At 40.2% G+C, this 23,798-nt stretch overlaps 1 long non-coding RNA gene across 2 annotated transcripts in view; it reads right to left on the minus strand.

The window, feature by feature from the left end:
• Positions 1–720: 720 nt before the first annotated feature.
• Positions 721–23,798, minus strand: part of LOC144304662 (uncharacterized) — a 40,713-nt gene continuing 17,635 nt past the window's right edge. Inside the window, exon 3 of one of the 2 annotated variants that reach the window (XR_013371589.1) lies at positions 721–1,022. This is a non-coding gene — a long non-coding RNA (uncharacterized LOC144304662). Of the gene's footprint in view, positions 1,023–12,751; positions 13,535–23,798 lie in introns of those variants that run through there. The other variant, XR_013371588.1, reaches the window with a different exon arrangement.

Here is a 23,798-nt window from a genome sequence, read left to right on the forward strand (position 1 = left end):
CCCCGCCCCCGCCAGCCAAGAACCCCGGCTAACAGGCTTGCTTGGGGGTGAGGTGAGCCCCGGAAACTCCTGCTTTCTACATTTTAAAGCAAGTGCTGTTGAACGAGGCCACGTGATGTGATGAGCACTGGGTGTTACACACAACTGATAAATTATTGAACACTACCTCTGAAACTAACGATGTACTATATGTTGGCTAGTTGAATTTGAATGAAAAAAAAAGCAAAAAAAAAAAAAAAAAAGCAAGAGCAAGAGCAATTGTTATGCTAGGACTGAGGGGAGCAACAGGGCGAATAATCCACACAATCAGAGGACCAGGGAGGGGAAGGGGATGTGACCTCTGGAGGTGGTCAGGTCTGGATTCAGGAACAGATCGGTGGAGCAGGAGTGGGCATCAGACCCAAAGGAAATTAGTCGAGAAGTTACCAACCAACCTATTGGGTGTGCAGCCTTGCAAGTCAACTCAGCCCTTCTAAGTCCCAATTTTTCTTTAGTAAAATGAGAAACAGCAATACCTAACTCAAAGGCCTAGCGCAAGCACCGTATGCGGTGTGAGAGCCCGCAGGTGAAGCATGGTGCCCGGGGCTCGGAACATTCCACGGCTGTCAGTTATTGCAAACAGGGTGCCAAAGGCACAGCTACGTAGCCCAGAGGCCAAGGATCCATGTTCTTTTTTTTTTTTTTAATTTTTTTTTTAATTTATTTATGATAGTCACACACAGAGAGAGAGAGAGAGAGGCAGAGACATAGGCAGAGGGAGAAGCAGGCTCCACGCACTGGGAGCCCGACGTGGGATTCGATCCTGGATCTCCAGGATCACGCCCTGGGCCAAAGGCAGGCGCCAAGCCGCTGTGCCACCCAGGGATCCCGGATCCATGTTCTTAAGGCCAAACTAGGAGGGCATATTTTTCCAAGCTCTAGTCACCATCGGAGTGAAAGAGAAGCCCACTAAGTCTATGTGGGCAGATCCCAGGACCAGCCACAATTCGCTTCTTCAGTCATTCGGGAAACAAAATTCACTCCTGCATTAAAGTAGAGAAAGAAACCTAATTACTGTGAAAAATGATAAAAACTTACATCCGTAAGATAATGTTTTATTTTGTAATGAAAATTAGAACAAGTAAATCATCTTTCTATTTGGTTAGGAAGAAAAAAAAATCACAACCACATGTTGAGGATATAGGGCAAGATGCACAGTACACACCAACACTCCTGCACTGACCTGTAGGTCGTTAGAAGTTCATGCTGACGACGTGGCCGGTGCATCAGTGTGCCCCGGGAGAGACCTACCGGGCCCGCTGTGAGTGACATGCACCTGTTCCCCATGTTCCCCTCGCCTTGCGGCAGTATGACATAGGGGAGATTAGAGGCCGAGAGATTACTTACTTAGAGGGCTATGTTTTTTTGTTAGGATTTTCAATTTTAAGGTTCTCAAAGGCAGGAATCGTATCTTGTTCATGTTCTCTAGGGTATATTTATGGATATCAATTGCCAAATTAAAGAAATCTTGGAAATAAAAGATGTACAGTTATTCGTTGTAATAACCTTAGTTTTCAGGAGACATTTTCTTTCTTCGAAGTGCTATATGATCTTGAGCCAGGTGTTCATATAGCCCAAGGTCAATTTGAGGGCTAGGTTTTTTCAGCTTGCTTCTGGTGGTTCCAAGTAAGGCAAAGAAACTGGACTAGGAATGGGGGATTTGGCCACCTTGGCCCCCACGCTTTCTCTGCTCTGGCCCAAGGCTAACCCGTCACTCCATGTGGTAATGGAGGCAGGCAAGCCTGGGAGGCTGGGCGAGGGGAGAGGCTGGGCATCTTCAGACCTCCCTGGAGGCCACTTTCTTTTCAGCCTATTTGTGTTCTTCAGATTCTTTAGAGCTGTGGCTCCAGACCCCCCAAGAAATAGCCTCATAAAGTGCTGGTTAGCACTGGGTATAAGGAGGACTGACGATATTTTCTCCCTTCTCCCTGACACAAACAGTAAATGGCTCTGTCAGGAGATAATATCTAATGCCACATTATTGTATCTTGGAACTCAGATACTATGATCATTCTTATGTCTAACACACAGCAAGAACACATGGAAACGAAAATAAATGCTTCTAATTAGCAAAGGAAAATACATCTGAGCCAAGTGAGTGCTGTCAGCTGTTTAAGAGGCCTCCTTGGCCTCTGGGGCTGCCCATGACAGATCAAACCACCTAAACACATTCTAACCACAAAAGGGATGAGATTTTTCAGACTCTTAGCCACAGAATGGCTTTTTAGTTCACTCTGCAGAAGATTTTTTTCCCTACTTGTAATAAATGAGTTTAAGACGAAATCAAATTTCGATACTTATAAAAAAAATCAGCCAGTACAATTGATAGCACAGTTTAAGGAATGAAACACTTTTGCATGGAAACAATGATTCATGAACTGCTCTTCCCTACAGGAGATGAAGCCATTTGGGCTTTCCTCAGAGATGCTTATATTACTGGCAATGTTTAAAAAAACTTCATTATATAGAGAAAATTCCAGCCTTCAATTTTTCTTCTTGAGAGGGTTCAGTGGTTGCTTTGGTGTATGTGTGTCTCTTGGTGAGTGTGTGTGTGTGTGTGTGCATGCACGCACACACACACACGCGAGTGTTTCATAAAATTAGATTCTAGCAAAGGGAAAGTGCATTTATGCAAAAGCAATTCATCAACCACTTCTGTGCTCAGAATTCACCGAGGTAATTTAGATACTTTAATGGCAAGGTAGTTTAGGTAGGTAGGAGGCGATGTCCCCTCCCCCATCTGACTGCTATGGTAATAGAAAACGTGTGCTCTAAATGAATCTTTTCAGAAAAGTAATTCTAGTTTTAATTATTTATCCACTACCAAATATAAAATATAATTACATAGCCAATGTCCATGGGAGCAAAATCCACAGCCCAGTATAGAATAGGAGAGCTTTCTGCTTTTAGAAATTTTCCATTTAAAAAAGAAGATATTACAAAAATAAGATTAGCCAAATGCAGCTTTTAGTGCTAATCTGATTTTCATGATGTTAGTGTTTAGCAAGAGTCCACTGCTTGCTCAAACACAATGGCTCCAGAATTTGCAGTGTTTTTACCATGGCCTTGACCTTTATGATGTCAGACATATATTACTTCTCTGCTATAATTTACTATTGACATCATGGATTAAATTTGTTGTTTCAGCTAATGTAACTGAGCAAGCAAGGTAGATTGTGAAACCAAAGCCAGCTACTGAAATACGAGGGTTGTCAAGTATAAATTTACAAAAGATATTCAGACTGGGTGTGGAAGACAAAAATAAATGGACAAAGAAGCTGTTTTTGACAGACTGCAAGGGGCTAGAGACTTCAACTTGAACATTGTAAATCCAAATGTCACGAAACACTGCTGCAGAGTGAGAGACACGTCTATTCCTCAGGAATATAAATGGTGATGGGAAACCAAACTTTCAAGACACTGTGCATTTGTGAAAAGTATATCCCTGCTGCCTGGTAACAAACTCACTGATCTCTTCTTCCTCCGCTCCTACCCAGCTTGGAAATCGTTGCAAGTCCCTACCCTAGAACTGGCAATGACCACAAAGCCAGCATTCCTTAGGACACCACTTGGATGAAAAACCCAGGCTATATTCCCTAACGTAAGCTATGACTGGTCTTCCCGTCTCTGACAAATAATGTTTTAACACCAAAATTTGAGTGGCTTGAGAGTGGATAGTGTAACCACTGAAACATTGTGAAGGTGCTCCATCATCAGCACTGCGACTCCAAGGGAAAATAACTGAGCCTCCTCCACGCCTGGTCTCAGAACAATGCCTGGCCTGCCAGGCTGTGTCTGTAGGAGACTGCTCTCGTAGTCAGGCTTTCCTTGTAACCTTCCTACTGTTGTATTTTCCCAGATACCCTGCAAGCTAACAGCATTTCAGAATAACTGAAATCAGAACACAAAAAATGTGGGCTACCAGGATAGATTGATGAGTAGAGAGCAAAAGAACAGAAGACTAGGAAGTAAAATGTTTTCCATATCACAGCTTGTTATTATGGAAAATGCCCATTTGGATTTCTTAATCTAGTCCAGAGTTAGACTAGATCTTATGGATGGTATTCAGTGGTCATGCATTTGGGGCATTTTTAAGAGGATAGAGAGCTTGGGGTTCCTTTTGTTCCTATAAAGTCACTTAATAACGTGTTATCCAGACTTTTCTATGGAACGTTGGAGAATACCATTCATGTCCATGAGTCGAAAATACAATGAGTATTTACTAAATAACACATAGTACTTATGCTGTACTGGGCCTTAAAATTACATAGTCACCATTACAAATAGATTTTGCCCTCAAGTTTCTAGTCCAATATCCATGTGTGTCTATGTGTAAGAGGGAAAAATGCAGATTCTAAGAGCAATTTCAATGTGGGAAAATGAGGACATGAATATATTCTTTGCTTCTGGTCCAAATTATGCCTTTAAATACGCTATTAAAAGCCTCAAATGGGGCCAGACAGTATTTTCAGGTAGATATGAAAAGAAATGACACAGAAAGCTCCTATCTACATCTACTTTGGTTAGCCATGGAGATGCCACGATTGAGAATGGGGTGAACTTCAGAGACCCATCACCATTTTGGGTGTGAGAATCCTGGAAGGAAGATGTGCTACAAACCTGATGCAAAAAAAAGGAACCAAGAGCCCCTTGATCTGACTCCAGATGCAACCTTAGAGACATTGACAACCCCCAAAGGAAGCTCTAACTTGCCTAGACCTCTCGACACCTCTTTACATTAATTTGCAGGTGACTGACCACAGGTTAAAGGGACACCCTCCAGAGCTCCTTCTCTTGGTGTAATTCAGAAGCCCATGGTCCCTTATCTCCTTGATTTTCAGGGCTACGTGGGTGGGAAATTTTATTGTAAAAAGTTGTTGGCTTAATTATTCTTGAAGAAAGTACTCTATTTCTTCATTTAGAAAAATACTTCCTTTGTTTAGGAAAATCAACTTTTACTTTGCCTGACCCTAGCACTTAGTTAACATCCCATGTCCTATTTTCATGAGCTATTTATGTTGGCTTCTAGCCATGTGTATTAATTTATCTCTGTTTTCCCCCAGGCCAGTGAATTTGTTGGGATGAGTTCAGCTACATTAAAAAAAATCAAATACAGTTTAGCCAATATTTTCTCATTTGTCTTAAAGTTCACAAGTAATAATGTTAACAGTTGGTGTGGTCACTTTAAATCATCAAGGGCCAGCCTCCTTCCAGCTCCTTGCTCTGCCGCCTTAACACATGGCTTTCACCCTCCTGGTTTCACAAAGGAAGGAGAAAAAGACAGAGAAGTAGGAAGAAGTGGGGTCTTTTTCAGAAAAGGAAAACTTTCCCAGGAATCCTCTGCAAAACTCTACTTGGTCAAAATTAGGTTACTCTTAACTGCAAACAGGAGTAGAAAACACAGGTGTTGTCTGGGTATGATGCCACCATGAACAAAGAGTAAGAGTCTGTGAGCAAGGAGAAAGGAAAGGATCGGAGATTAAGTACACAGCAGATTGTATGTATATGGAAGCTGCAGCAACACACCTAGTGACTCTGCCACATGTGTTTGTTGAAATGAATTCTAGATGATGCAAAGACTTTGAGATTGCTCTCAATTTTTCTAACACACACACACACACACACACACACACATACGCATACACAGAAAAGCCCTCCATATGTGTTTTTCTGAAGACTGGGAAGATGATAGACTTTCCAGATGCTCCTGTATAAATAGTAAAGTCCTTTGGACATTTTCTTATTTGCAATATGACAAACACACTGGACCTTGAGGAGAAAACTTGGTTTTGGAACTGATTTTGCCATTTTTCCTCCCTGGGCTTCAGTTTTCCAAATGGTTTCCCTGCCATCTTCTACAGCTACAAGTCCATTCTCTACCCAGTAGATACACATATCTCCACTGCTCAAAATCCCTGGATTGAAATCCAGAGTTCTCAGGATCTATCCTCATCTATGTCTCCTACTTCATGGGGTACTACTCTCCCCTTTGCTCATTTCACTTGGTCGCACTGGCCTCCTTTGTTTCATTAACTATGTCAGGTTCTCTGTTGGCCTGTGCTCTTGCTGTTTCTCTGGAATGCTCTTCCCCAAGGTCTTCAGTGACTAACTCCCTCTTATTGTTCAAATCTCAGTTCAGATGTTGCCTCCTAGCAGTGATATCTAAACTACAATTTTCTACCTGAACCCTATTACATCATTTATTATAGAACTTTGTTTTCTCTTTAGAGAATGTACCTTGGCCCTTAACTTGATCATTTATCTGTTTATTGTTTGCCTCTCACTGAGCATGTAAATTTCTTGTGAATAGAGATCTCCTCTATCTTAACCATCATGGGTAATTATGGCATAGTTTCTGTCAAGTACACTTCCAACAAATAGTGTTCAGTGAATGAATGAAGCAAGAGAGTCTCAGACTTGATCTCACAGTTCCCTTCCAACTCTAAAACCCTATGACTTCCATCACCCAGGGCAACTACATGCATGAAATGAGCTTATGTTATGTGAGTGTTGAAGTCAGGAAGCAGTACACTAATGTTAAGGCTATTTTAAAAATAGTGTAATTTAGGGCGATTTGTAAACTGTTAAACAAAAATTGGCTCTTTGAACAGTGTTTACAAAACAAAGCTGGAAATGATAAAAATTAGATCCAGAGCAAATGAACCATTTTGAAAAAAAGTGTTTTCTGAAAAGGTGATATTCTGGAAAATAATACCAACTGAGCAATTTTTTTCCACAGTCACCTCTGTAGAAAGTAATATTCTTCCCCTATCCTATAATATTTGAGGAAGTTCTATTTGCAAGTCATTTCTAAAGGGCAGCAATTTATTTGGTATTAGTGACTCTATGACCTGCAGACCCCACTCGGTGAGATCATATATTTCTGTAATATCTGCCAGATATGATATTGCATTGATGTGAGTTCAAGATTACAGAAGACATACCCATTTGAAAACTTTCATTGGCCCAGTTGTGTTTCCAGATGGAGTAGAGCAAGAAATGGAACCCAAGAGTCTGCCTAGATGTTCTTTAGTTGTGTGCCAGAATCAGCTGGATCCAGCCAATACTTAGTTTTAATGATAGAACAAGCATGTATTCCCAAGCACTGATTTGAAGCAGTCACCTCACTTCACGTGGGCATTCGTGTCACCTTAGTTTAGGGAACTTTGTTAGGAATACCAGGACTCATGTCATGTCACTCTTCTATATCTAAATAGTCAATGGCTCCTCTATCCCCTATCTCCCTCACTCAGGGCCCCACAACATGGCCCAGTCTAATTCCTAAGCATGTAATCTCTCTGCTCCTATTTGCAACCACTATATTTCATCCAAACTGAATTGAATTTTTCAGAAAACGTCTGATACTTTCTTACCTGTCTGGCTTTGCCCCGCATACCCAATTCTTGAGGTTCCCCTTCCTCAACTCCCATCATCCCCACTATAAAAAAAAATTACCTGTTTCTTAAATCCTACAATCCCCTGCCTGGAAGTCATCTCGCCATCCTCTTTGTATTTAATTATAATAATTATGGTTTACATTTATTGATATCATGCACCAGACACTGTTCTAAATGTTTTTTTGTTTTTTTGTTTGTTTTTTGTTCTAAATGTTTTGTATAGTTTATCCTATAGCCCTCAGATATGAGATAAGTATACGAGATAAGTACTATTGTAATCCCACTTTCCAGATAAGGATGCTCCACCCAGGGGCACGTGGGTGGCTCAGTGGTTGACTGTCTGCCTTTGGCTCAGGTCGTGATCACGGGGTCCTGGGATCAAGTCCCAAGTTGGGCTCCCTATATGGAGCCTGCTTCTCCCTCTGCCTGTGTCTCTGCCTTTATCTCTGTGTCTCTCTGAATGAATGAATAAATAAATAAATAAATAAATAAATAAATAAATAAATAACATCTTTTTTTGAAAAAAAAGAAGATGCTGGACTAAAAAGGAGTTATGAACTATGAATACAATGAGTACATGTGTTGACTCAAGAATAGGCATATGATCTCTAGAGCCAGTGGTATGCATGTGCCAGTTCAAACCAGCTTGAGAGAACCCACGCTAATATCTCCTTCCAACTCTGCATTCAGTGATGTCATATTGGTGGCTTAAAATAGGCTGTAGCAAGAGTATCTACACCATGGAAACAGGCATGAGCTACAAAGCAGTACAGCCCTCATTTTATTCCAGATTAATTGTTAGACATTTACCAGTATAGCACTGTCTGGAGCTCACCTTCTCAACCATTACATCAACCTACCTCACCTATTTGTGTGTTTAAGTATTATTCTCACTAGATTGTGAGTTCCTCCAGGCAAGGGACTATGTCATACTTATCTATATCTCATGCTTTCTGGGCACGCTGCCATCCTTCTCCTCAATAAGTATGTGATACAGTTATTGGAAGGATTCGTAATTCATTGCCAAAGTAGCTAATACCAGTATTTTATTTTGAGATGAAAAAAGTAGTAGTGGCTGTTCTAGTTAAACCAAAAGTGTCCTCACTTTTAAAAATATTATATATTTTACATATTTACGTATTTATTATAAGGGACTGACTCGTGTGATTGAGAAGGCTGAGAAGTCCCAGGATCTTCTGCAGGCTGGAGATCCAGGAAAGTCAGTGGTGGAGTTCCAGCCAAGTCTAAAGGCCTGAGAACCAGGAGAACCTGCAGCATAAGTTCTAATCCAAATCTTAAGGCCTGAGAATGGAAAACTTATCAATAGTGTTTAAGTCCCAGTCTGAAAGCAGAAGATTGATAACTCCACTCAAACAGTCAAGCAGAGAGAGGAAAATTTCTCCTTTTCTCTCTTTTTGTTCTATTCAGCAGAGGCCTGGCCACATTCAGGCAGTCAATCTGCTTTACTCAGTTTAAGGATTCAAATACTAATCTCTTCTCTAAACACACACACACACACACACACACACACACACACAGAAAGAGAGAGAGAAATAATCTTTAGCTGGATTACTGGACATGCTGTGGCCCATTCAAGTTGGCAAATAAAATTAACCATTACACTGACCAATAAATAAGAGGGATGCTGGGTAATGACTTGCTTTTCTCTGACCTCCTCGGACCTCTGGGATGGACCCTAAAGCATCTCATCTGATCCCAAGAACTGCACCCTTCAAGAGTCCTCACTGCCAAGCCCTGCTCCGCCCCCCGCAACACCCCTTAGCTCAAACCCCTTAGATAGTGACCCCACCTAGGTCATGTCTGAGATTACTGTGCCTCTAACATTGGGTAGATTAAACTACTGACTTCTCCCAGGAAGGGGCCTGTCTGTAGGCTTCCCATGGTCACTTAGTATCTGTCTACCCCACATGCCCAAACTTGCTCTCCTGCCCCTACTGGGGGCTTGCAGCACACTGCATGACAGGGACAGTGCTTTCTATTGTTTTGTTTTGCTTTCTGACCAATCTTAAGCTCCTTAAAGGCAAATATTGCATTTTTCAAATACTGTCCTGTTGCACTTAGCACAGTGCCCGCCCCAAAGCAAGGATTGTCTGAGAATAAAAGAAATGGCACCATATCAGAAGATAGCCGGTGTTCTGAAAGCCTCGAGAGGCACTTAAAACAATGGAGGAATTTGTGGCAGGAAAACGTCTACCTACAGCAGGAAATGGCATGATCCAGAGGGTTTTACCTTGTTTAATTAACACTCATAATATTTACTGCGTACCAGGCAAGATTCTTTGCACTTTTTAGGATAATAACTCATTTTTAATCTTGAGGAGACAAATAGGTTAAACTACTTGCCTGCAGTCAAACAGCTGAGTTGCACAATCAAGCTGTGTAGCAAAAGAGTCCTACTCTAGACAGGACCTGATGCTGCTTTTGTGAACCAGGCAGTTATGAGGGAAGCCAGCAGTCAGGCCAATGAGCCAGAATCAAGTTTGGGGAATAACTTCAAGACCAGGAGCCAGAGAGGCAGAGTGCTAGGGAGGCTTGGGAGACAGAGCTCTGATTGAGGCAAAGATGCCAGACTGTTCTCACCAAACACATCTTGATGCCAATCTCATTCTCCCTGGAGAATAGAAAGGCAACTGATCCATCCTTGGTATACTGCTTGGTGGCTAGGAACAGGCTCTGGGGGCGGATAGCCCTAGCTCTGGATCCCATTTCCACTGCTCAACAGCTGCTAGGCTTGGACAAATTATTTAGCCTCACTGAGCCTCAGTTTCTACCCTGAGGGATTGTTATAAAGACTGAACTTGGGAAGGACTTACTAAATGTTGGTTAATATTGTTATCACTGTTGTCACTCATCTCAAATCCTCTTTGACTTTATCTGAGCTGATGCAGCAAATATAAAATTTGTAATTGGCTCCTATATTATGTCCGGCCCTGGTTTTGGGCCAAGTATATCTTCATATAAGGAATTTATTAATTCTCAATTTTTGTGCATGTGCTTACTGTGTGTATGCACCAAGAACTATCTTAGATGCTTAAGAGACAAAGATGAATAAAGCACTTTGTGCATTATGGTAAATAAAAATGTAAAAAGAAAAAAAAGACTTAGAGATCGCTGTAATAAATGGTATCCCAGTGATATAAATAAGAATAATGGGGAACAGAGTGCCAGCTGCTTGGGAGGGGCCTAGAATCTTCGTAGTTGAGCTGAGTCTCGAGGAGTGAGAAAGACCTTCTAGATGGTAGGGAAAGGGGGTGGCTAACATTCCCAAGGAACGTGCAGAGTGAACAAAAACATAGAGGGACAAATTATTTGGCTTGGTTGTGTGTAGGGTTGTAGCAGGAAATGAGTTTGGAAAAGGAGGCAGGCATCAGATCCTGTGGACAGTAGAACAGTGCTGAGGGATTTTAGGTAGAGGAAATGATGGGATTTAATTTGTATTTTAGAAAGATTATTCTGGCAATAGTTTTAAAAATTGATTAATAACATAATCTCACCTTCAGTAAAAGCTTTAGTGATTTGCATATGCCAATCACAACATTTTGCCCCAACCATGAATCTCCTGTACTCTAAATTCCTTAATATTTTTATGTTAGCTGCCTTTTTTTCCTCAAAATTATTATCACAAGCTTAAGTGGAAAGTCAGTGTTATTTGTCTTAAAAGTGAATAAAATGGAAGGAATATTAACAAAACAGTATTACAAAATTCAATCTAGGTATTTTCCAAAAGTATTGAGTTCTAAAGGCTTCTAATTTTGCTTTTAATGCTTTCAAAGTAGCTTTGCTAGGATGCTCCCCCAGAAAAGTTGTAGTGGGCAGAGAGATGGGTAAAGTAGAGTCAAGGGAGTTAAATAAGCTGCAAGTATAAAGTGGGAAAAGTAGAAATAAAGAAGGCAGAGGTAAAAAGACAGTTCAAGGCATGGGGGGTAAGGGATAGGAGATTTTCACATGGACTATATTTTCACACACCTCTGAACCTTTGCTTATGTTGAAATATCCATCCCAAACCCTCCAGTGCCCTCTTTCTCTCACCCAAATTACTGTTCTCTCCCACTTGTTTCCACAAAATTGTTTTTGTAGTTAGTATATCTCTGTAGTCCTTGACAGTGACGTTGTGTGCTGCAAAGCTTTGTATTTTGAAGGCTTTGGCAGTTGCCTACAGTGAGTGTGGAAAATGTTAAGTTGGAAAAAAAATAACAACAACAACAAAAAAAAAGAAAAAAATAACAAGTGTCAGATGGATGTTAAGGATATACTAGCACCAACATAAGACTTTTTCTTGATCCAATTAGATAAACTGGGCAAAGAACAGAAAAGACAGTAACTGTCTAATCACATGATCCATGTTATGAGCCCAAATTGCTTGGAAGCATCTTACACTTTGGGAAAACATGAATTAGAGTAGAGGATTTATAACTTTTTTCATCAGGACCTATAGAAGAAATACATTTTATGTCTAGAACCAATAAGAATAGGAGCATGGGTGCTCACGCACATTCACACACACACACACACACCACTGGAGGAAAGAGCATCAGTAGTCACCCCTACTCTGTGCAGTGTGCTGCAGTATGCTTTATCCCATCCTGTTGTCTTTCCTTTTCTTCTTCTTTTTAAATGGTGATGGGGAGATGCTAAATTGATGTCACCATCCACTAGTGGCTTGTGAAAAATCTCATACTTTGAATATCTCTGAATTAAGGGAAGATGGGCTGGAGTTAAGAAAACCACAGATAAGGGACACCTGGATGGCTCAGTGGTTAAGCGCCTGCCTTTGGCTCAGGGCATGATCCTGGAGTCCTGGGATCGAGTCCCACATCGGGCTCCCTGCATGGAGCCTGCTTCTCCCTCTGCCTATGTCTCTCCCTCTCTCTCTCTCTGTGACTATCATAAATAAATAAAAAAAAAATTTAAAAAAATAAATAAAATCTTAAAAAGAAAACACAGATAAGGCTATTGTAACCATTTATGCGAGAAATGGTGGGTCCTACTGGATGCTAGTGGCAATAGAAATGTATTAGAAGTGAAATTGATGGTGTGATTATACTCACCTTTAAAAAGCTGTAACAGGGCAGCCTGGGTGGCTCAGCGGTTTAGCGCCTGCCCCTGGCCCAGGGCCTGATCCTGGAGTCCCGGGATCGAGTCCCACATCGGGCTCCCTGCATGGAGCCTGCTTCTCCCTCTGCCTGCGTCTCTGCCTCTCTCTCTCTCTCTCCCTGTGTCTCTCATGAATAAATAAATAAATTTTAAAAAAATAAATAAATAAAATAAAAAGCTGTAACATTTAACATAGAGGGTGGAATTTATAAGTCCATTTATTATGTGTTAGTTTAATGTGAATCACATTCCCTAGCAATTGGACAACTTTGGGTGACTTTTGAGGGGAAAGTAGAACTTCTGGAAAATGGCTAGTGGCATCAACCTTCCAAAGCAACTCATTTAATATGCAGCAAATCTGACCATGTTGGGCTTTTCTTTCTCTTTTTCTTTTCTTATGTTGGAAAGCATTCTATTTGCAAATTCCATTCACATCATGCTCTTCAAGAAATCTTCAACCGTGGATGCACTTGGGTCTTTAAGTCAATGCAGCGATTGTTGTCTTGGATGATAGCTTATTTTGTAACCCTCTCTCTGGTAGCCAAATGAGTGTGACAGTGATGAAATTAAAATTGTAATTACATTGTGCTCATAGTGTTTGTTCGAGTGAGACTTAATGACTGGGTTCCCTTGAGCAAATTGCAAAATATGAAAACGTTTCAAGGTTTAAAACAAGGAAAAATACATTTTCTTGAATGGCTCCGGAACGGCCACCTCTATTTTTACAAGTGTGGCTATAAAATAAACAATCTTCATCTTTAATTTACGTTGGCTACCACACCAAGATGCTTAGGTGTTAAGAAAGGACTGTACGACGATGCATTTGCCAGACAAAAAGCTTTCCCTGTTATTAATGACTGGTGGTGCCCCAGTGTAATCAAAGGCCACAGCTGCGGTGATATACAGCAGTGACAAACCTCAGGATCTTTCCTTCTCAATGCTAACCTAACAGCCAGCAGCCGAGAACTTCCAGTGCTGTATATCTACAAGATAAATAGCACAAGATATGAATATACGTATTGCTTACAGTCTTGAAAAGTATTGTTATATCCCCCTCCGCAATCATTCTAAATATGACGCAAGTGCATTTTTCACCATTTCAGTACAATGCTTGTTGTTTGTAAATGGCAATAGTTTTCCAGTGGAGATTTAAAACCCTCCAACTCTACCAGTTACTGCAGTCTGATTTGAAAACCGGTGCCTATGCTGCTGATGGTGTCAGTAGAACAGGTTTCCAGAGATTCATTACCCCTTTTACGTTGACAGGCAGCATCAAAAAAGGAATCACTTCAAGAATATACTAGAAATCATTTTTATTTTTACTCCTCGATCATGCCAAGATGATCTAAAGGGAAAACTGAGAGTCACTCATGATATGAATTTGACATGAAGGAATCTGTAAGAAGAATTCACTGGTGTTTTTATTTCCAGCTATTAAGCCATTTTTCCCCTCTCTCTCTCCTGCTTTGAACCTGTGACCAGTAAGTGCCATATTTTGCTTTGTTAGGAGTTCAAGAAATACATTTAATTGGGAGTTATGGCCAAGGTAAAACACAGACTAAATAACCAGCTTGAAAAGAGGTTAGCTTTCTGCACTTACTCAGGTGTGAATTCCTGTGGAAAAATTCTATAATCACTAATCAGGTTTCCATTAAAAATAAAGTGAACAAAACCACTGAATGGACAAAGCAAGGTCTTTTCCCAGATCAATAGCAAAGACACGTCCATGCACACACAGAGGAAGTCGGTGCAGCTCCATGACCTTTTCATGAACTTTCTGGGAGACGGAAAGATCATTCAAAGGGCAGAGGTCAGCATTCATGCTGGTCACAAACAAAAATCAGATTTAACTTCATATGAAGGATTCAGTGCTCTCACCTACTGATGCAAATTAAATACTATTATTGTACATTTTCTTACATTACCTATTGCAGAAGAAACTGCTTTTGTATTTGAAGCACGGATTAACATTTACTTACTAACTCCTATTATTTTGCTATTATTATCAAGCATCACCACATTAAAGTGGAGGTTTAAAAACTGGAAGACCTCAGTTAAGATGGGAATCTTCAGCTCATCAAGAAGAACAGATGCTCAAGATGCCCTCTCTGGGTGCTCCCCACACCAGCCTCAGGACACACAGCACAGAGAGAAGAGCAGGATTCCAGAACCACACTATGACATGAGTTAAGAAGAGAGCTTTAGTTAGAAATAGACTGCAGGGGCATCTGGGTGGCTCAGACAGTTAAGTGTCTGCCTTTGGCTCAGGTCATGATCTTAGGATCCTGGGATGGAGCCCTGCATCAGGCTCCTTGCTTCCCCCTTCCTCCTGCCCCCCTACCTCTCCTCTTCACTCATGCATTCTCTCTCTCTCTCTCACAAATAAATAAATAAAATCTTTTTTTTTTTTTTAAGAAAGAGATTGCATAGGCCAAGAGGGGAAACCTGAGTACTGCTTTTCTGTGGACACAGACTCACCACACAGAGAAAGAGACCAGCTCTTAATTTTTGCTCCAAATAGTTCTGTGCAGAAGATGTAACAGTGGGAATAATCAGGAATCAAGAGCATTTTACAAAAGAGTCATGTTTCAAGTAGCCGAGACTCAGATCAGCATCATTGTGAAACCCCAAAACTACACGGATTCCTGGGTGGAAGTTGTCCACACAGAAGTGCCAACTGGTAACATTTCTTGCCAGTGTTCTTCAACAAAGGGGAACCCAAATAGACCAAACTCCTTTAGAATCAGTTAGTGTTAAGGCCCTTTGGGGGGGCTTTGAGAAATCAAGCAAGTATCAGAATATAGGAATTCTACTATTCAGAAAAATTCAGTATCTTAGCTATCAATTAAGAAGGAAAGGCATTTTCAGGGGATCCCTGGGTGTCTCAGTGGTTTAGTGCCTGCCTTTGGCCCAGGGCATGATCCTGGAGTCCCGGGATCGAGTCCCACGTTGGGCTTCCTACATGGAGCCTGCTTCTCCCTCTGCCTGTGTCTCTGCTTCTCTTGCTCTCTGTATCTCTCATGAATAAATAAAAAAAATCTTTAAAAAAAAAAAAGAAGGAAAGGCATTTTCAGAGAAACTGATGCAACCACTAAAAGTCACAAATGGCTTTGTATCCCGCTATGGATGGTACATGGTAGTTCAAGGTTAGACAGTTCTGGAGCTTTTAATAAATGCACCTGTAACATATAAAGAAATCTGGATACTAATTCTCTTGTGCTCCAACATGTGTCCTAAAGACACTCATTATTCCTACCTGTCTGTGTTCTATTTTCCTGGGTACAGCATTTAATTTTCTTAGTTGACCTATGACGGAAGCAAATTTCAATACATCTTAAATCCATTTCTACCAGTAGTTATGATCTGTGAAACTTTAAATCTCAATATTTTGTGTTAAATTGGAAATTAGCTCTTGGGGAAAAAAGTTTATCTATGTGGGCATGTGGGAAGTAAGCTGGGCCTGGGAGGGTGGATGCATCCTAAAACCTGTAGAACTTGACATTTAGGGAAAAAAATTGGTAGAGGATTCCAGCTTATGCTCTTTGTTTTCCAGAAAAGAGATCAATGCTTGGTGATACAGTTTGTGTGACGGGGTAGGGGAGACCAATGAGAACAGAGGCAGTCCCTGACCATCAGAAGGGACTGTGGGTCTAGTGCTGGGGCAGGAGCCTAAAACTCCTCTGGAGATACAAGCTAAACTCTGGCTGCTGAACTGTGGGAAGGTAGAAGATAGACTGGGGCGGGCCCGTTAGCTCAGGTATAGATAACACAGTATCAGACATGGAGTAGCCACTTAGGCCTGGGAGAAAGAAGGTGTTTGGTTAAATACCCAGCTGCCTGGATTAGAATCCTGACTCTAACACCTGCAATATAAATATCCTTGGACAAACTAATTAACTTCTGTAGGGATTTGTTTATTCATCCATATAATGGGCATAATAATAGTAACTTCATAGGACCATATAATCATATATAATATTACACTGAATGCTTTAAGCGCACTCTTCATCTACCCTCCATGACCCTCTGAGGTAGACACCTTTTATTTTGCATTTTAAAGCTGAAGAAATGAAAAAAAAAATAAAGTTGAGGAAATGGAGGCTCCGGTAGGGTGACAAACTTGCCACCATCTCACATTTGATAAGAGGCAGAGAAGGGACTCGATCCAGGAGGTCCTGCATGGAACCCTGTGGCAACCTCACAGTCTGACCCCAGGAACTATTCTATATTGGTCTTAATGGCTCTGCTTAAATGGCCTCCCACTGAGAGCCATAGTATTTATTTAAAATAAATAAGCTGCTTATAAAAGGACTTAACGTAATGGATTTCTGCCTAGCTTTTTTCCAGAAAGGCTGACTTGTCCAAGCTTATGCAACTAATTAGTGGCAAAATTGCATTAAAGGTTCATCTCCTGGCCCTTAGTGCGCATGCTTTCCACCGCACACACGGCCACGATTACAGCTTTCAAGATGGATTGTAAGACTGCTCTGTGAAGCATGGCATAGTGGATAAAAATGTGGACTCTTGAATTAGAGTGCCTCAACTAGCACCCTGATGCTACTGATGTGTCCTGCGACCTTATAAAAGTTCAATGACTTCTCTGTGCTCATCTGGAAAATGGGGCTGATAATAATAATATGACCTATTTCCTCCAGGCCATGGTGAAGACTAAGGGAGGAATACATGTAGAACAGTTAAAACAATGCCTGGGACACTAAAACCACTCAGTAAATGGTAGCTGCTACTATTTTTCATTCAAGCACGTAGCCCCCGTGTAATCAGATCAAGAACTGAATTTCACAAATTTTGCCTTGTACTTTCCAGAAAAATGCTGGGTCAAGAGGACTACAGTTGGTACATGGTGGACTGAAGTACTAAATTAGAAGGATAGAGGGTTATATAAAGTCTCCTGAAGAGGAATGGTTAAGCCTTAGTTCTGAAATCAGATAATACTTCAAAGAATCTTGGTAACTTTATAGAGAAGGAGGTCTGAGAAAGCATTATAGTTGAAAAAGGAAAAAAATTAGAGGGGAGCCTTGAAAGCATACCATACCCCGGTGATAGTAAATTTTACTGAGGGAAGGTTTGGGATTGCAAGAATCATGATATTATTCAGATCAGAAATAGAGAGCAAACTCAGCTAAATATAATTTGTGTGAAACATTTTAAATGTCAATTTTTAAGAGGAAATATAATATGGAACATAATATAAATGTGTATTGGAATGAATGGAGAATTATAATTAACCTGAAATAAATATTAAGCCCAATTCTGGGGGAAGAAGGCATAAAGATTTAAAAAATCTATTTCCCTTTCATCGACTTCCATAAAATTTTTTTTTTAATTCTTCACAGAGCACAGCGAGTACATTTCTGCCTCTTCTCCCTTTTAATGTGTTCAACTTGGTTTTAAGCACGCATCAGAAAGCAGCTTACAATGAAAGCCTTTTGTGGTCTGTAGACAGAAATGTCAGAAGCTGAGCCCTGGCCAATACAAGGTATAAAAGAATTCCCCTTGATGCCATCTGTCCTTCAAGGTCAAGCCCTGCACAGCTGCATGCTCAGGATGGCCTAGGATCACCTGGGCAACCTCTGGGTGATGCTCATATTTGAGATGTGACCTAACATGGGGAAGAAAGTGGAGAAACGGCAACATGATATTTAACAGATTCTGGTCTGAGTGATCACACATTTGGCTTCCTGCAAGGCATAAATCCATTATCTTCAAAACTGGCCTACTTACATTGCTGGCATTCCTCCTAAACAGCTGCGAATGATAAGCCTTACTCTACATAATTTTCTTTAAAGTACCTTAGAGATATGATTAACCATATATATATATGATGGACCCTTATTTTCCTTGCTTCCATGTGAAAGCTCCAGAGATTTCAGTGACCTCCTCCATTTTTTTAACTGACTCTGAGTCCTTCAAAGCTGCCTCATTCTACAGAGATTCAGATTCCAATAATGAGACCATATCTTAAAGAATAAACTTTTAAAAAAATTACAGGACTAGATCACACATTATAATCCACCATTCTATTGTAACTCACGTAGAGAATTTTTCCCCCCTACAACATTCTATTAAACAAAGTGACATTAACCAAGAGCTTCTAGAATAAGAAATGCATTGGCACTGGTTTCTTGCAGTGCTTGAATAAGGTCAGCAAATATTGAGACCTTGGACCTTAGATAAAATTGTTTTCAGAGCTTTTGGGTAAAAAAAAAATCCATCCATCCATCCATCCATCCATCCATCCATCCATCCATCAAATGGAGCTCTCCTTTTCCAATCTACTAAATAATCCTAGAATCATAATCATGCAATTTGGAGGGGTCTATGGTAGTGTGCTGAAGCCAAGTTATGACTGGTTGGCAGAGTCAACTGTGTATATCTCTTCCCACCTCGGGTTTGGTAGCTTCAGATTAGGGATGGTGGAAGTATTTACACTTTGGACAGTGGCAAAATCTTCTCTCTTCTACCATTCCAGGAGCTTGTTGTTTAGTATTTACCAAGCACCACAGGCCATGGATTCAACCCAGGACCGTAAAGCTGGGGAAGGTTATTTCTGCGGACACCAGGCATTGAGATACATTAGGTACTCGAATAGTGTCTATTATGCTCATGCCTTAAAATGGTTGTGAATGGATGATGTGATCCTGCGAAGAAAAACTACAAAAGATTATGCTTGTTAGTTGAGTTTGTTTTAAACTAACTTCTATGAAATATAAAAACTACTATTAGGGAAGATAAAATGAACCTCACATGGCCATGGCTGACAATAGGATTTTGTAGAAATGTGGAAAAGTTGAGAGTGATGAATCTTCTGAAAATAGCCTTTTTTAAAAATAAAAAAAAATCTCTCTATATATGTGTTTGTTCCTTTTTTTCCTCTAAAGAAAAAAAGTACCTCATACATTAAAAAAACAATGACGACAAGAATCTTTCCATATGTTTTACATTAATGAAGCAACTTCCTCTCTGGAAAAAGATTGTTAAATAAAGTGGATTTAACTTTGACTCATCATTAGCCCTATCTCCTTCCCTGTTCTGGGATTCTTGACTCTCAGTACTACACATCCTTCCAGGAGAGTCTAGTAGTAAAATCATGGTCAGAGTTTAGCTTTTATTGATTCTGAAAGAACAATATAACAAGATACTGACAATAATAAACAGATACGAAGTTGTTTCAGCCTGGAAACAATTGCAGCCATATAACCCTTGGTGGCCTCTTTTGTATGAACTGTTATTTTTCTCTTCACAATGACTAACATGGGAATGATCATCCATCCAATCCACCAGGTTCTACTTTGCTCAGGAAATGGTTAAACTACTGCAGGTCAGCCCTCCAACCTCATGGAAATGCTTTGATTTGTCTCCCACACAAAACCAATTTGAGTCATTTATTTTACTAACAACTCCCAACAGAATCAAGGCACTGCACAAAGTCTCCTTTTAAGAAAAATTTACCCGCACACATATGTGACTTTGCCAAGAAAGTTTCCTCTGGAAAAGACACAGATTTCAGGCACTTCAACAAAGTGTCTATGGAGCTTTTATTTAATATCGAGGAATTGCACCATTTTGGCTTTTTTTTTTTTTTAAAGCAGCCTCACAATTCCAATCTAGTTTAATTTGATGCTGTTTCTGACATAGAAAATAAAAGTTTGACTCAGGAATTCTCTGGGGCAAACAATTCAAATGTAATATTACTCCAAGGACTCGTAGCCACAGAATTGGAGGATGTGGGACCCTGACTCTTGAGTCTTGTGGTATCCAGTCAGTCAACAAATACATATCCGGTGTCCTCTGGATACGTGATTTTGTAATTAGTGTTTGTATAAGTGATTCTTGTTTAAACATCGCATATATTTCTATATCCCATCTTCCAAAACAGACTTTCCAAGGGAAAGAAAATCAAACAGTTAAAAATATACTTCTCAAATAACAGCTCCTGTTCCAAAATGGGTGATTCATAATTGAGTCAGCTTCTCCCTCTCAAAGGTCACCATTGGAACAGCCAGGAGGGAGGGTGACATTCTCCTGTGACACCACGGCCCCTCCAGGGTCATCCTGCAGCTACCAAGCCACTGGCTTCATACCACATACACCTGAGTGAGCAAGATCTTGGGTGACGATTGAGTAAAGGAGAAGAAAAGGAAAAGAGAAAGAGGACCGAGAAGTTGCTTTGATGAAAATAGAATCTCTCCTTTGTGTTCCAGTTTCAAAGTGAACCAAGTTCTGCACATGCCACTCTCAAACTGTAAGCCTTAGGAACACCAGCCTGCATCAAGTCGTTAACCTTTTAGGACCTACTCAAAGCAGTGTAGTGTGACTTTATTAATGAATGCTTTAATGTGGTCTATAAAAGCTAACAAACACAGACACTTATTATGATTTATCAAATTTAATATTCCATCAAACCTTTCTGTTTAAAAACCAATGATTTTTTTTAAATACTAAAATCTCAAAATGGAAGTCCCTCACTCCAATGAAATTTAATGCATCAAAAAATAAAAACCATAAGAATTTAATACTGGTTGAAATTTTGAATAAACAATCAAAGTAATAAATGCTGTGCAACATTAATTAATAACTTCAGAAAATATTTTATTAAAACCATAGACAACCAAGAGATGTGGTCCTCAAAAACAGACTTGCTGTTTAAGGCACACATTGTCTGCTGTGTTGCTAGGAGGCAAAAGACCCTATTGTAAAACAGCTGGGTCTCTTGCTTCAGGCAAAGACAAATTCTACAGTCAAAACACTTAATGAGAAACTTCTAGAATTTTTGCACTATTGTACTCAATGACCTTTATATTTTGGAAACCCATACTTATGTGCTTGACTTTCTCTGTAAGATCCCTTTTGGTGTAATCTTGGTATATAGTTTCTCATTGATATTTTATAAACTGGAAGAGCTCACCTTGCTTGCATTCAGTATTCATCTACAAAAATTCTTGGGCAAAGTTTTCAAAATGTTAGTTTGCTTTACAGATACCTTCTTCATGTTTTTCTTTTTTCAATGTTTGTGTACTGTGGCATTTATCAGAAGGAAAATGAAAAGGAGAACTTTGGTGGTCTGATCTGGTCCCACTTGATTTTTGTATTTAAAATCTAGTTCACGAAAAAAAAAAAATAAATAAATAAAATAAAATAAAATCTAGTTCACGGTCAATGCCTGGTATGAGCCAAAAATTAGTAGTTTCAGGGAAACGCTGTTCCAGGTCCTGAGAACCCTTTGTGGACAAAGAAAGGGGCCTATAAATTATGCCACCAGGACAATCTGCCATGCCATCAAAGAAAAATCCAAGTTGGATTATTATCTTTTTCTCTTCAAATCATCCTGTAGATGGCTTAAGTGCTTTGCAAACTTTATTCCTCTTTATCTGGTTGTCAGATAGGTTATCTCTCATTTTACTAATGAAAGATCAGACTCAGTGAAGTTAAGTGATGAGCTAAGGCTCCAATGGAACTAAATCAAGAGGCTGACATCAGGATCTTTCCATCATTAAGAATGCCATCCATTTCCTTAGTGAAAGGAACTACAGGGAAAGAAGGGAAACTGAGTAGGGAAAAATTAGAGAGGAAGACAAATAATGAGAGTCCTAACTCTGGGAACCAGAGTTGCAGAAGGAGAGGAGGGAGGGGATATGGGGTTACTGGGTGATGGGCACTAAGGAGGGTACTTAATGGGATGAGCACTGGGTGTTATACTATATGTTGGTAAATTGGATTTAAATTTTTTTTTTTAAAAAAAGAATGCCATTTCTTATCTCCTAGGACAGAGAATGCCAAGTTATGTGAATTTTACCCAGTTCAGTTAATTTCTCTCACACTGTACATAGTACACAGTTCTCAAGCACACTCCAAAACAGAAAAAAAAAAGTGCATGTTCATAAGATTTTTTAGAATGATAGAATCTAGGAGATATTTTAAATGACGTGGGAAGTGAAAAGCTACTATGTTTCTACTATGAAGTGTGAATAATTCACTCACATTGTCTGAGATTTCTGTGGCAAACTGACTCATGGATAATAGGGTAATTATAAAAAAATAGTGCCCATGTGACAAAAAGTAGGTGAGTTTTTAACTTTCAGCTCTATGTCAATCCACCTTTGAAATAAATGAGAAGAATACATTTTTAGTAAGAATCAGACTCATGTACAGGGAGAGAATTTTGATGATTCAAAATCACAGAAGTTATTTAGCCAAGACTTTCAACCATTCATCTTAGAAATGAAGATGCTAAGTTCCAAGAGGTTAGACAACTTAACTTCTACAACCTTAATCAGGGCCACAGTTGACATGATCAAGTTCATCTGTATCACTGCAACTATAACTTGGGCCTCAGTGAGGAGAAAGAGTTGTACTAGTTATATTCTGAGTTCCCTTCCAGCTATAGAGTCCGGCTAGTCATTACCTCTTTTCAGGAAATATCCAGGTCCTGTGTTTCCCATTTGATGCTCTATTCATCCTTATTGCATTTTTGAGCATTAGGAGACAGATGTAGAATAATGTGTAAGGTACATCACAAGCCACATTATTGTGAACTCTTGGGTTTGCTGGTGGGACTTGTTGGTGGAGGGGTCAAGGTCATCCTAGAAATTTAGATGGTAGCTTTGATATCTTTATAGGGAATAAGAGGACCAAGGGCTGGTCCAAGGGAGCAGCCATTGGAAGGCACTGTAAGAGCCTGGGTGATAGAGTGAGGTGAGAGCCTGGATGTGTGGCGGCCCTGACTATGGAGCAAATGTTCACCCTCAGTTTCCCACTTATCCTGTATGAGCCCTTGCTACTCTGGCCCCATCCGCATCTACAGCTGTGACGGTTGGCTAGGAACATGGTAGTGGAGAAGGATGAGAGTTGTAGACGACTCTGCTTCAGGGGCTGACAGAGCGTGTTCTCAGGGCACTGGGGGCCCTCACAGAATGTCCTGTAACATGCTGCTTTAGGAATCAGCAACCCAAAGGCCTGGAGTTTAATTTCGCCCTCATTTAATACAGCACTGTGCTGAGTCCTGCAGATTCTACAGTGAGCAAAAACCCAACAAGGTCACTATAGTCTGGTCACATGTCTCTACTGGGCAAAGTTGCCTCATATAATAAACTCATTCAGAGTGGATTTCAGCACAGCGTCAGACTCTTTTAGGAGTGTTTTGTCATGAGCTCATCTCTATCCAGTTCCCCAGAACTGTCTACCCCCTTTGACCTCTATGTTCCAGAAATAGTGAATTAGTAACTATTC

Source organism: Canis aureus, chromosome 34, assembly GCF_053574225.1.
Source record: "Canis aureus isolate CA01 chromosome 34, VMU_Caureus_v.1.0, whole genome shotgun sequence".
NCBI lineage: Eukaryota > Metazoa > Chordata > Mammalia > Carnivora > Canidae > Canis > Canis aureus.